The sequence below is a fragment of the Pongo abelii genome, chromosome Y (genome assembly GCF_028885655.2).
Source record: "Pongo abelii isolate AG06213 chromosome Y, NHGRI_mPonAbe1-v2.0_pri, whole genome shotgun sequence".
Lineage (NCBI taxonomy): Eukaryota > Metazoa > Chordata > Mammalia > Primates > Hominidae > Pongo > Pongo abelii.
Window position 1 is genome coordinate 44,340,910 of NC_072009.2, and position 12,623 is coordinate 44,353,532.

The following is a 12,623-nucleotide window of genomic DNA, read 5'->3' on the forward strand; positions in this document are numbered from 1 at the left end:
TTTATAACAACTACCATACTGTTGTGAAATGAAGTAACTGAACTCTTAATAATTTGGAAAATAGTAAAATCATATCATTTAAAAGTTGCTAACAGAAACATATATTCTTAAACATTTCTTACGGCATGAAAGACAGAATGGCTTTCATGATAATGATGGAAGCAGTGTCAAATAAAATCTTACAAAACTGTCTGGACAGGATGGCTCCATGACTGTAGTCCCAGCTCTTTGGGAGGCTGAGGGAGGTGGATGACTTCATTGCAATAGTTTGAGATGAGCCTGGCCAACATGGTGAAACCCCTACTCTACTAAAAATAAGAACATTATTTAGGCATGAGGGTGCATGCCTGTAACCCCAGTTACTCAGGAAGCTGAGACAAGAGAATCCCTTGAACCTGGAAGAGACTGCAGGGATCCAAGATTGCACCACTTCCCTCTGGCCTGGGTGAGAAAGTGAGACTACATCTCGAGAAAAACCTCTCTGAACATTAAAAAGCAAGGTAGATTTAACCAAGTTTCTATTTTAAGCTGTCATTAAAGTTAATTGAGTTAAAAGTGAAGATCTATAAGGAAGAGAAAACAACATCAGACTTGATTTTTGGAGCTCTGGAATCTAATAACATAACTCAGGGGTGTGTTTAATGAAGAAAGACCTGACCTCTAAGTTTGGGCAAGACAATATGTGGCATTTTAACTGACCATCATCACCAACTCCTTGGCTTCATGACAACTGTGAGGAAGATTAGATTCTAGATGCAGATTTTGATGCACGTGTGGAAATACGGAGCTTATCTCAAATAATTGTGGTTGTGTGATTTAAAATGTCTGAGGATCCCTTGGAGAATATTAGCTCAGAGGCTTTTCTTTAGCCCACCTCAGAGCTTTCTTGGGGGCATAAGTTGACTCCCAGGAGACATTTGTGGAAAGGAAATATACTAGTCGGGGCCACTAGTAGCAAGGAATAAGAGTCAGGTCAAGCAGTACACAAACAAAACGCCTAGAAATAAGAGTCTGGTAAAGAAAATTGATGAGGAAAATCACCTTTGAAAAATTCTCACAGTTTATTGCTGTTTATATTGGATTTGGTTTTAAATAGTCACATAACTTGCCCTGTGGCCCACATTGGAATCCTGTGGCATGATCATGGCCTTCTGCAGTGGCAACCTCCTTGGGTTCAAATGATCTTGCCAACTTAGCCTGCTGAGCATCTCACCTCTCTGGACTCCACCAATCCTTCCCCCTCAGCATTTCACAGTACAGGCATGGGCCTCCAAAACTAGCTTATTTTTGTATTCTTTTATACAGAAGAGATCTTGTCATGATGTCAAGGCTGGTCTCATAATTCTGGGCTCAAGTGATTTGTTCTCCTAAGCCTTCTAAATTGGTGGGATTACAGATATGAACCACCGCACCCAGACTCCTACTGGTATATTTAGAAGGATAGAAGTATGCCCATTTTTGGATGCATGCATGGAGAAGACCCCAAAACTTTTAACTTTTTCCTGACTTTGGACTAAACACTAGAGTTCCTGAAATAGTCCATATGCAAATTCTGGACAGTTTTTCTTCTCTTTCTTTTCCTCTTTTTCTTTTCCTTCCTTGGATTTTTTTTTTAATGTGTCAAGGAAAGGATATGAACAAAAATATGAGAGAAAACAGGTTAAGTGGCCATACATGACAAAGAACACAGACTACAAAACTAGCTTTAAAGAGTTTTAAACAAGTACACAACCCACAAACTAAGCAATTGTGGAGGTCAAGAATTTTTTATCTAAATATGCTGAATAATATCCAAAGTGTTCAAAGTTCAACAATAAAATAAAAGCCATTCAAAGATAAATGCAAAAAAGCACATTCAAAGAAAACATGATTAAAAGAAACTATTTCAGAAAGCCCAGGCATGGTACTAACTAGGGAAATCTTTCAATTCTCTTCATTTTAATGTTCTCAAAGACCTAAGGGAACCCAGTAGAACAGTGATTCAAAATTGAAAATACCAATAAATACACATACATTATTTAAAAAATGAAATCAATAATCTGTAACTAGAAAGATTGAATTGCTTGTGTGAGCATGCAAAAAGCATAATGAGGCAACTTGAAGATAGATTGTTTGATATTATTCAGTGTATGAAACAAAAAGAGAAGCAAGAATAATGAACAAAACTAAGGTTGCCATGGGATTCCATGAAGAATATCAACATATTCATAATGGGAGTTCCACTGATAAAAGAGAAATATGAGGTGAAGGAAAAGAATATTTGAATAAACAGTGGCTGAAACTTCACAAATGTGTTGATAGATGGAAATCTACTCATCCAAGTATCTCCAAAGAAAAAAAAAAAAATTCTCCAGGAAGAATAAACTCAAGGACATCCACACTGAAACACATGCACTGAAATTGACAGAAGACAAATAAATAGAGAACTTTAAGGAAATGTCACTGTGATGAGATCTTCAAAGTGCTGAAATAAACAAAATTAAGTCAATCATAAACTCAATATCTGTCCAAACCAAAATTTAAATTTATGAGCAAGTAAGGCATTGCCAAGCAAACAGAATTAAAGAGAGTACATTACTACTAGATCAGCCTTACCAAACATGATAAAAACATATAAGGAGTGAAAGTAAACCCGTACCTCATGTGCAAATCAAGAAATGAAATAAAGAATATCAATAAAGTAATTACATCAGGAAATAGAAAAGCCAATATTATTGTATATGGGGTTTCTGTAACTGTATTTTTCTACTGGATTTAAATGACAAGAGGAAAGGCACAGTATCTCACAACTGTAATCCCAACCAAAGATGAGGATTTCCTTGAGCCCAGGAGTTTGAGACCAGTCAAGGCAAAAAAACGTGACCCTGTCTCTACAGAAAATCAACAATATTAGCCAGCTGTGGTGGCATACACTTCTGTCACAGGTACATGAGGGGCTGAGGTGGAAGGATCCCTTGAGCCCAGGAGCTCAAGGCTGTAGTGAACCATGTTTAGCCTATGTGACTGAAACCCTGTCTCAATGAAGTAAAATAAAATTCAATAATAAAATGAAGAAATCACAAAGAATAAAACAATAATTACATATCTGTGTTGTTACTACATATTGTATGACAAACAATTTTTGACAAAAAAAGTAGAAAGGTAGGGAGAGCAATATAGGATAATGATTTGTGTATGTCAATACTCAGTTATTGTAATTCACACTGTATTATTATAAATTTCAGATATTAATTATAGTGCCATTAATGGCCAATAGGAAAATAACTGTTCAATATACTGAAGAGAAATGAAGGAGTCAGAATTGTACCCCAGAAAAACAAATGTAAATATGAGCAGTTTTGGAGGAATGAAATATAACAACAACAAAACTTGTAGAAAAAAAGGACAAAAATAGGAAATTAAATTCTTGTCAGCAATTAATTTCAGTCCAAATAAACTCCAGTTAAATGTCAAAGACTGGCAGAATAACTTTTTAAATGTTTTAAAAGTGAGGGAAAAAATAACTCAAACTGTAACCAAAATAGAGGTGGAATTACTAGATAAATATCAAAATTGTTTAACTAATCAAGAAGATATATCACTTACATATATACCTAATAACAGATCCTCAGAATATGTGAAACAAAAACAAATAGATTTGTGGAGCTAGACAGTTCTGCAATAATAATAATAGTTGGAGATTTCAACAGCCCACTTTCAATAATGAGTGAAGTGACCACATCCAAGTTCAATAAGAAAAAAAAAGGTCTTGAAAAGCAGTATAAACAAAATAAGTCTCTCAGACATGTACAAAACAGTCCACAAGCTGAGTACACATTCTTCTAAATTGCTTATGTGTTATTCTCTGAGCTATCTTCAGAATAGACTTTATGGTAGTCCACAAAGCAAGTGTAATTATATCTAATATTATTGAAATCACACATAATGCTTTCTCCAACCACAATGGAATAAAACTAGAGACGCATTTTCTTTTTTTTTTCTTTATTTCTTTTTTTCTTTCTTTCTTTACAAAATAAATAAATAAGTTGGAATTTCACTCTGTCACCCAGGCTGGAATTCAGTGGTGTGATCTCGACTCACCAAAACCTTTCATGTTCAAGCAATTCTCCTGCCTTATACTCCTGAGTAGCTGGGACTACAGGCACACACCACCATGCTAGGCTAATTTTTGTAGTTTTAGTGGAGAGGGAGTTTCACTGTGTTGAGGAGGCTAGTCTCAAACTCCTGACCTCAGGTGATAAACCCACTTCAGCCTGTCAAAGTGCTGGGATTATAAGCATGACCACCACGCCTGACTGAGTCTCATTTTCTAAAAACTGAAAAAATACATATTGTTTGGAAACTAATAAACACACTCTTCAACAACCTATGGTTAACTGAAGAATCTGCAAGGAATTAAATAATTTTCACAAATAAAAGGAAAATTAAAACATACTAAAGCTTTTGAAATGCACTAAATCAATTTTGAGAAATATATATGTGTAAACATATAGATAAAAAAGAAGAAATGTAAAATTTATAACATAAATGTATACAAAAAGAAGCAGAAAAAGTTTAAACTAGAGTAGAGTACTTTTATAAAAAATATGGCATAGTAAAGGAAGCTGCCATCAATTGCCTCCAAGCCTAACCCCCAAAGAACACCCACAGAAAAACTGAGTATACAGTGCTGAGATTATCACCATCAATAAAGCAGAGATCAAAATTGAGAATGAGGCTGCTCCTAGGGTGACAGAGAAGTGAAGAAACCAGGCAAAGTGTAAAAAATTTGACCTTTTATATTCATGACACTTGTCCCCTATTCTGCTGACAACCAAGTGTGAAAAAAAAGAAAAAAGTTTGGTAGCCAAGATGGCCGAATAAGGAAAGATTCTGCTCTACATCTCCCAGCATGAGTGACACAGAAGAAGGGTGATTTCTGCATTTCGATATGAGTTACCGGGTTCATCTCACTAGGGAGTGCCAGACAGTGGGTGCAAGACAGTGGGTGCAGCCCACTGTGCATGAGCCAAGGCAAGGCAAGGCATTGCCTTACTAGGAAGTGCAAGGGGTCAGGGAGTTCCCTTTCCTTGTCAAAGAAAGGGGTGACAGCTGGCACCTGGAAAATCGGTTCACTCCCACCCTAATATTGCGCTTTTCTGATGGTCTTAAAAAACAGTGCACCAGGAGATTATATCCCACACCTTGCTCAGAGGGTCCTATGCCCATGGAGTCTCCCTGATTGCTAGCACAGCAGTCTGAGATCAAACTGCAAGGTGGCAGCGAAGCTAGGGAAGGGTCGCACGCCATTGCCCAGGCTGGCTAAGGTAAAGAAAGCAGTCAGGAAGCTCGAACAGGGTGGAGTTCAACACAGCTCAAGGAGACCTGCCTGCCTTTCTAGGCTCCACCTCTGGGGGCATGGCACAGACAAACAAAAATACAGCAGTAACCTCTGCAGACTTAAATGTCCCTGTCTGACAGCTTTGAAGAGAGCAGTGGTTCTCCCTGCACGCAGCTGGAGATCTGAGAATGGGCAGACTGTCTCCTCAAGTGAGTCCCTGACCTCTAACCCCAAGCAGTCTAACAGGGAGGCACCCCCCAGTAGGGGCAGACTGACACCTCACATGGCCAAGTACTCCTCTGAGACAAAACTTCTAGAGGAACAATCAGACAGCAGCATTTGCAGTTGACCAATATCTGCTGTTATCATCCTGATACTAAAGCTGAGCAGACACACAACCAAAAAAGAGAATTTTAGACCAATAACCTTGATGAATATTGATACAAAAATCCTCAATAAAATGCTGGCAAACCAAATCCAGCAGCACATCAAAAAGCTTATCCACCATGATCAAGTGGGCTTCATCTCCGGGATGCAAGGCTTGTTCAGTATATGCAAATCAATAAATGTAATCAAGCATATAAACAGAATAAAAGGCAAAAACCACATGATTATCTAAATAGATGCAGAAAAGGCCTTTGACAAAATTCAACAACACTTCATGCTGAAAACTCTCAGTAAATTAGGTATTGACGGGACGTATCTGAAAATAATAAGAGCCATCTATGACAAACCCACAGCCAATATCATACTGAATGGGCAAACATGGAAAGCATTCCTTTTGAAAACTGGCACAAGACAGGGAAGCCCAATCTCACCACTCCTATTCAACACAGTGTTGGAAGTTCTGGTCAGGGCAATTAGGCAGGAGAAGGAAATAAAGAGTATTCAATTAGGAAAAAAGGAAGTCAAATTGTCCCTTTTTGCAGATGACATGACTGTATATCTACAAAACCCCATTGTCTCAGCCCAAAATCTCCTCAAGCTGATAAGCAATTTCAGTAAAGTCTCAGGATACAAAATCAATGTATAAAAATCACAAGCATTCTCATACACCAATAACAAACAGAGAGCCAAATCATCAGTGAACTCCCTTTCACAATTACTTCAAAGAGAATAAAATACCTAGGAATCCAACTTACAGGGGACGTGAAGGACCTCTTCAAGGAGAACTACAAACCACTGCTCAATAAAATAAAAGAGGATACAAACAAATGGAAGAATATCCCATACTCATGGGTAGGAAGAGTCAATATCATGAAAATGGCCACACTGCCCAAGATAATTTACTGATTTGATGCCATCTCCATCAAACTACCAATGACTTTCTTCACAGAATTGGAAAAATCTACTTTAAGGTTCATGTGGAATCAAAAAAGAGCCCGAATCACCAAGTCAATCCTAAGCCAAAAGAAAAAAGCTGGAGGCATCATGCTACCTGACTTCAAACTATACTACAAGGCTACAGTAACCAAAACAGCATGGTACTGGTACCAAAACAGAGATATACATCAATGGAACAAAACAGAGCCCTCAGAAATAATGCCACATATCTACAACTATCTGATATTTGACAAACCTGAGAAAAACAAGCAATGGGGAAAGGATTCCCTATTTAATAAATGGTGCTGGGAAAACTGGCTAGCCATATGTAGAAAGCTGAAACTGGATCCGTTCCTTACACCTTATACAAAAATTAATTCAAGATGGACTAAAGACTTAAACGTTAGACCTAAAATCATAAAAACTCTAGAGAAAAACCCAGGCATTACCATTCAGGACATAGGCATGGATAAGGACTTCATATCTAAAACACCAAAAGCAATGGCAACAAAAGCCAAAATTGACAAATGGGATCTAATTAAACTAAAGAGCTTCTGCACAGCAAAAGAAACTACCCTCAGAGTGAACAGGCAACCTACAAAATGGGAGAAAGTTTTTGCAACCTACTCATCTGACAAAGGGCTAATATCCAGAATCTACGAAGAACTCAGACAAATTTACAAGAAAAAAACAAACAACCCCATCAAAAAGTGGGTGAAGGACATGAACAGACACTTCTCAAAAGAAGACATTTATGCAGCCAAAAAACACATGAAAAAATGCTCATCACCACTGGCCATCAAAGAAATGCAAATCAAAACCACAATGAGATACCATCTCACACCAGTTAGAATGGTGATCATTAAAATGTCAGGAAACAACAGGTGCTGGAGAGGATGTGGAGAAATAGGAACACTTTTACACTGTTGGTGGGCAGCTATAAAGACACATGCACACATGAATGTTTATTGCAGCACTTTTCACAATAGCAAATAATTGGAACCAACCCAAATGTCCAACAATGATAGACTGGATTAAGAAAATGTGGCACATATACATCATGGAATACTATGCAGCCATAAAAAATGATGAGTTCATGTCCTTTGTAGGGACATGGATGAAATTGGAAATCGTTATTCTCAGCAAACTATAGCAAGGACAAAAAACCAAACACCACATGTTCTCACTCATAGGTGGGAATTGAACAATGAGAACACATGGACACAGGAAGGGGAACATCACACTCTGGGGACAGTTGTGGGGTGGAGGGAGTGGGGAGGGATAGCATTAGGAGATATACCTATTGCTAAATGACGAGTTAATGTGTGCAGCACACCAGCATGGCACATGTATACATACGTAACTCACCTGCATGTTGTGCACATGTACCCTAAAACTTAAAGTATAATAAAATAAAATAAAAAAATAAAATAAAATAAAATAAAATACTCATCTGTATTCACATTAAAAAAAGAAAAAAGAAAAAAAAAACTCCTCCGACTCTTAGTTACTACACAGAACAAAATAAAGTTGAAGTGGATGGACAGATTCCCCATCACTGTGGATTCCCTGGCAGGAGACTTATTCTTGTCTTCACCCAAGGAAGCCCTGTGAGTGCTGAAAAGAGAAAAAAAAAAAAAAACCTGAGGACAACCAGGCATGAAGTAGAAAGGCAGGACTACCATCTCCAGCCTGGATATCTCAGTCACAGGAGATGTCAACCCTGAGTGCCTGTACAGCATTACCATAAGGTAGGAGGTATAGTGCATAATTTCCTTGATCACAAACCTATAGAGAGCCTTCCCACACTCTTAGGATATCCCTTTCAAAATCTCTCAGATAGGAGACTGGCAGTGTTTCAAAGTTTGTTAGAGCCGTGATAAACCTGGGCTTAAGGCATCATCTACTGCCAAAACAGAGGCACTGACCTAGCCAAAATCAAGCAAACAATACCCCACAATACTTATATCTTAAAGAAAACTCAAAATGCAAAATAAGACAGAGAAAACAATAAAGTAAATAACTACTCCTTCAATAAAGAGATATAGATGTACAACTACAAGAAATAATACCAAACAGGAAATTATAACCTCCCTAAATGGACAAAACATAAACCATTGACCAATGCTAATTAATGAGATGGCTATCAGTGTTTATTGGATCAAGAATTCAAGGTATCAGTTTTCAGGAAACTCAGATCTCTAAAACAACACAGAAAAGGAACTGATACACTTCTGAAAGAAATTTTTAGAAATGGACTGAAATTATTTAAAAATAAAAAAAGTCCCAGAACTGAGAAATATACGGGTTGAAGTTTAAAATTCAGAAAGCTTTCAACAGCAGAATAGATCAAACAGAATAAAGAATCAGTGAGCTGTAAAATGAGTTATTAGGGCCAGGTGTGCAGGCTCAGGCCTGTAATCACAGCACTGTGTGTGTTTGTGTGTGTTTATGTGTGTGTCAGTCATATTTATTTTGTTTAAAATTGATGGTAGGCCAGAACTGGGGAGGTAGAGACAGCTGAAACTGAAAAATAGGGAGCAGAGAACATATATTTATTTTTCTGAATTAAGACTCAAAAGTAAGAGATAATGAGATCAAAGTGAATAGAGCATGGTATCAAGTGTTCAGATAGCTGTTGGTCTCCAATGTTCACTAGAGACAATAAAAAAGGAATGAAAGACTAAAAATAAGAACAATTCACTTAATATAGCAGTAGAAACTCCATCACTGCTTTATCATGGGAGGCTGAAATGGGTTGATCACTTGAGGTTAGCAGTTCAAGACCAGTCTGGACATCATGGTGAAACCTTGATTTTTCAGGGAGTTAATGTGGTGTCATTGAACTCCAGCCTGGGCAACACAGAGAGGCTTTGTCTAAAAAAAAAAAAAAGAAAAAAAAAGAAAAAGAAAAAAGAAAAGAAAAGTAAATTAACAGAGGTTATTAAGAAATTCACAAAGAACAAAACAGAAAAACAATCAAAAAGAATGAAGAACATTTACCAGATATACAGAATTACCTTAAATAAGAAAATCTAAGATTTAGCAATATTCATGAAAGAGTTCAGCAAAAGGAAGTTATATACAGCATATTCAAATGAATAATAACAACTTTCAAAAATTTGAGAGAAATATAAATATATAGGTTCAGAAAGATCGGAAACTACAAAAAAGATTAACACTGCATAAAACTATCCCACAACAAACAAGAATCAAACTCTCGCTCCCAGTCACCACTGCCAGCTCCCTCACCTTGTTCTTCTGCGGCTCCACTATCCCACTCCTCCGCCCATCGCAATAGAAGAAGTGATCGCCATGCTGGTCATTGACAATGGCTCTGGCATGTGCAAAACTGGCTTTGCTAGGGACAGCATTCCCCGAGCCATGTTTCCCTCCATTGTGGGTTGCCCCTGACACCAGAGCGTGATGGTGGACATGGGCCAGAAGGACTCCTAAGTGGGCAACGAAGCCCAGAGGAAGCGCAGCATCCTGACCCTGAAGTACTCCATCAAGCATGACATCGTCACCAACTGGGACAACATGGAGAAGATCTGGCACCACTTCTACAATGAGCTGCATGGGGCCCCAGAGGAGCAGCCAGTGCTGCTAACCAAGGAACCCCTGAATCCCAAGGCGAACAGAGAGAAGATGACTCAGATTATGTTTCAGACCTTCAACACCCCAGCCATGTATGCGTCCATCAGAGATGTGCTGTCCCTCTATGACTTTGGGTGTATCACTGGCATTTTCATGGACTCTGGACACAGGGTCACCAACACGGTGCCCTTCTGGGAGATCTAATCCCTTCCCCATGCCATCCTGCATCTGGATCTGGTTGGCTGGGACTTGACTGAGAACTTCATGAAGATCCTCAACAAGCTAGGCTACAGCTTCACCACCACACCCAAGTGGGAAATCATGCACAACATCAAGGAGAAGCTATGCTAGATCTCCCTGAACTTCAAGCAGGAGATGGCCACTGCCACATTCTCCTCTTCTCTGGAGAAAAGCTATGAACTGCTCAATGGTCAGGTCATCACCATTGACAACGAGTGGTTCCAGTGTCCAGAGGTGCCGTTCCAGCCTTCCATTCTGGGCATGGAATCTTGCAACATCTGCGAGACCACCTTCAACTCCATCATGAAGTGTGACGTGGACCTCTGCAAAGACCTGTATGCCAACATGGTACTATCTGGCAGCACCACCGTGTACCCAGGCATTGCTGACAGAATGCAGAAGGAGATCACTGCCCTGGTGCCCAGCAATATGAGGATTAAGATCATTGCACCACCAGAGCACAAGTACTCAGTTTGGATTGGTGGCTCCATCGTGGCCTCACTGTCCACCTTCCAGCAGATGTGGATTAGCAAGCAGGAGTATGATGAGTTGGGACCCTCCATCGTCCACCACAAATGCTTCTAAATGGACTGAGCAGATGTGTAGCATTTGCTGCATAGGTTAATACAGAAGAAGTATAAATTTGCCCTTGGCAAATGCATACACCTCATGCTAGCCTCATGAAACTGGAATAAGCCTTTGAGAAGAAATTGTCTTTGAAGCTTGTATCTGATATCATCAGCACTGGATCATAGAACTTGTTGCTGATTTTGACCTTGTATTCAAGTTAGTTGTTCCCCTTGGTATTTGTTTAATACTGTGTACATATCTTTGAGCTCAAACTTTAGTGCACGTGGCTTGGTCACTTCATGACTGAGGTAAGAACGTGCTTGTGGAAGACAAGCCTGTGGCTTGGTGAGTCTGCATGGCCAGCAGTCTCTGATCTGTGCTGGGTATTAATGTATCAGGGCTGAGTGTTCTGGGATTTCTCTAGCGGCTAGCAAGGACTCCTGACTTAGTTGCTTCTGTCCTGCCTCTCTGTCACGGTTGAAAAGCCCAAGCCATAGGACCCAGTTTCCTTTCTTAGCTGATGTTTTTTGCCAGAACACCGTGGGCTGTCACTTGCCTTGAGTTGAAAGCAGTTTGCATTTACACCTGTAAATGTATTCATCCTTTTAATTTATGTAAGTTTTTTTGTATGATATTCTAGATTCTTTAAAGACATGATAACAAATTTTTGTTTCTACTGTTATATGAGAACGTTAGGACTCAGCAACACATCACTGTGTAAGAAAAAATAAAAGTGCTGCCAAAAAAAGAATCAAACTCTCAAAGGTTGAGAAATAAAGAAAATTCTAAAAGCACTAAGGGAAAATAAACAAAAAAAGGAGGAGCTTGAAATCATTCAGCAAAAGACTTGTCACCAATAGGATTTTAAGGAAGACACTGTATTAAAAGACATAAATTGTGACATCAAAAACATAATTGGAACAGAGGGTAAATGTCTATAGTTTTTATATGACAAAAGTTGTCAGCTTAAGCTAGTTGATAATTAAGTATAAGATGTTTTCTCTGAGCCTTTGAAGACCATCAAAAACTACAGCAGCAACACTAATGATAAAAACAAAGCAATCAAAGCTTATCACGACTGAAATTATTTAAATGCTAAACATTTAAAAGCAGACATGGGAGGAAGAAAGGAAAAAATGATGTATGACTCAATCAGAAACAACTAACAAGATAACAGTAGTAAGAACTTACTTATCAATAATTATCTTGAATGCAAATGAATTAAATTATGCAATTAAAAGTTGTGGAGTGACCAAATGGATTTTAAAAATGGAATTCAACAACATGTTACCTATGAGACCCACTTAATCTTTAAGGACAAACATGGGCTGAAAGTGAAGGAATTGAAGAAGATACTGCTATGCAAATGGTAATAAAAAATTTGGAGTGGCTATACTCCTATCTATAAAAGAGATTTCAATTCAAAACCTGTCATAAGACCAAGAAGGTCATCATTTAATAATAAAGCAACCAATTCATCAAAAGGTTATAACAGTTATATATATAAATCTGCACTCAACATTGGAGCACCTAAATATTTAAAGCAAATATAAATAGAAATGAAGAGAAAAAT

General features: G+C 38.3%; 1 pseudogene; it reads left to right on the forward strand.

The window, feature by feature from the left end:
- The first annotated feature begins 9,940 nt into the window (after positions 1 to 9,940).
- On the forward strand, positions 9,941 to 11,119 carry LOC129053474 (actin, cytoplasmic 2-like; annotated as a pseudogene).
- The last annotated feature ends 1,504 nt before the right edge of the window (positions 11,120 to 12,623 follow it).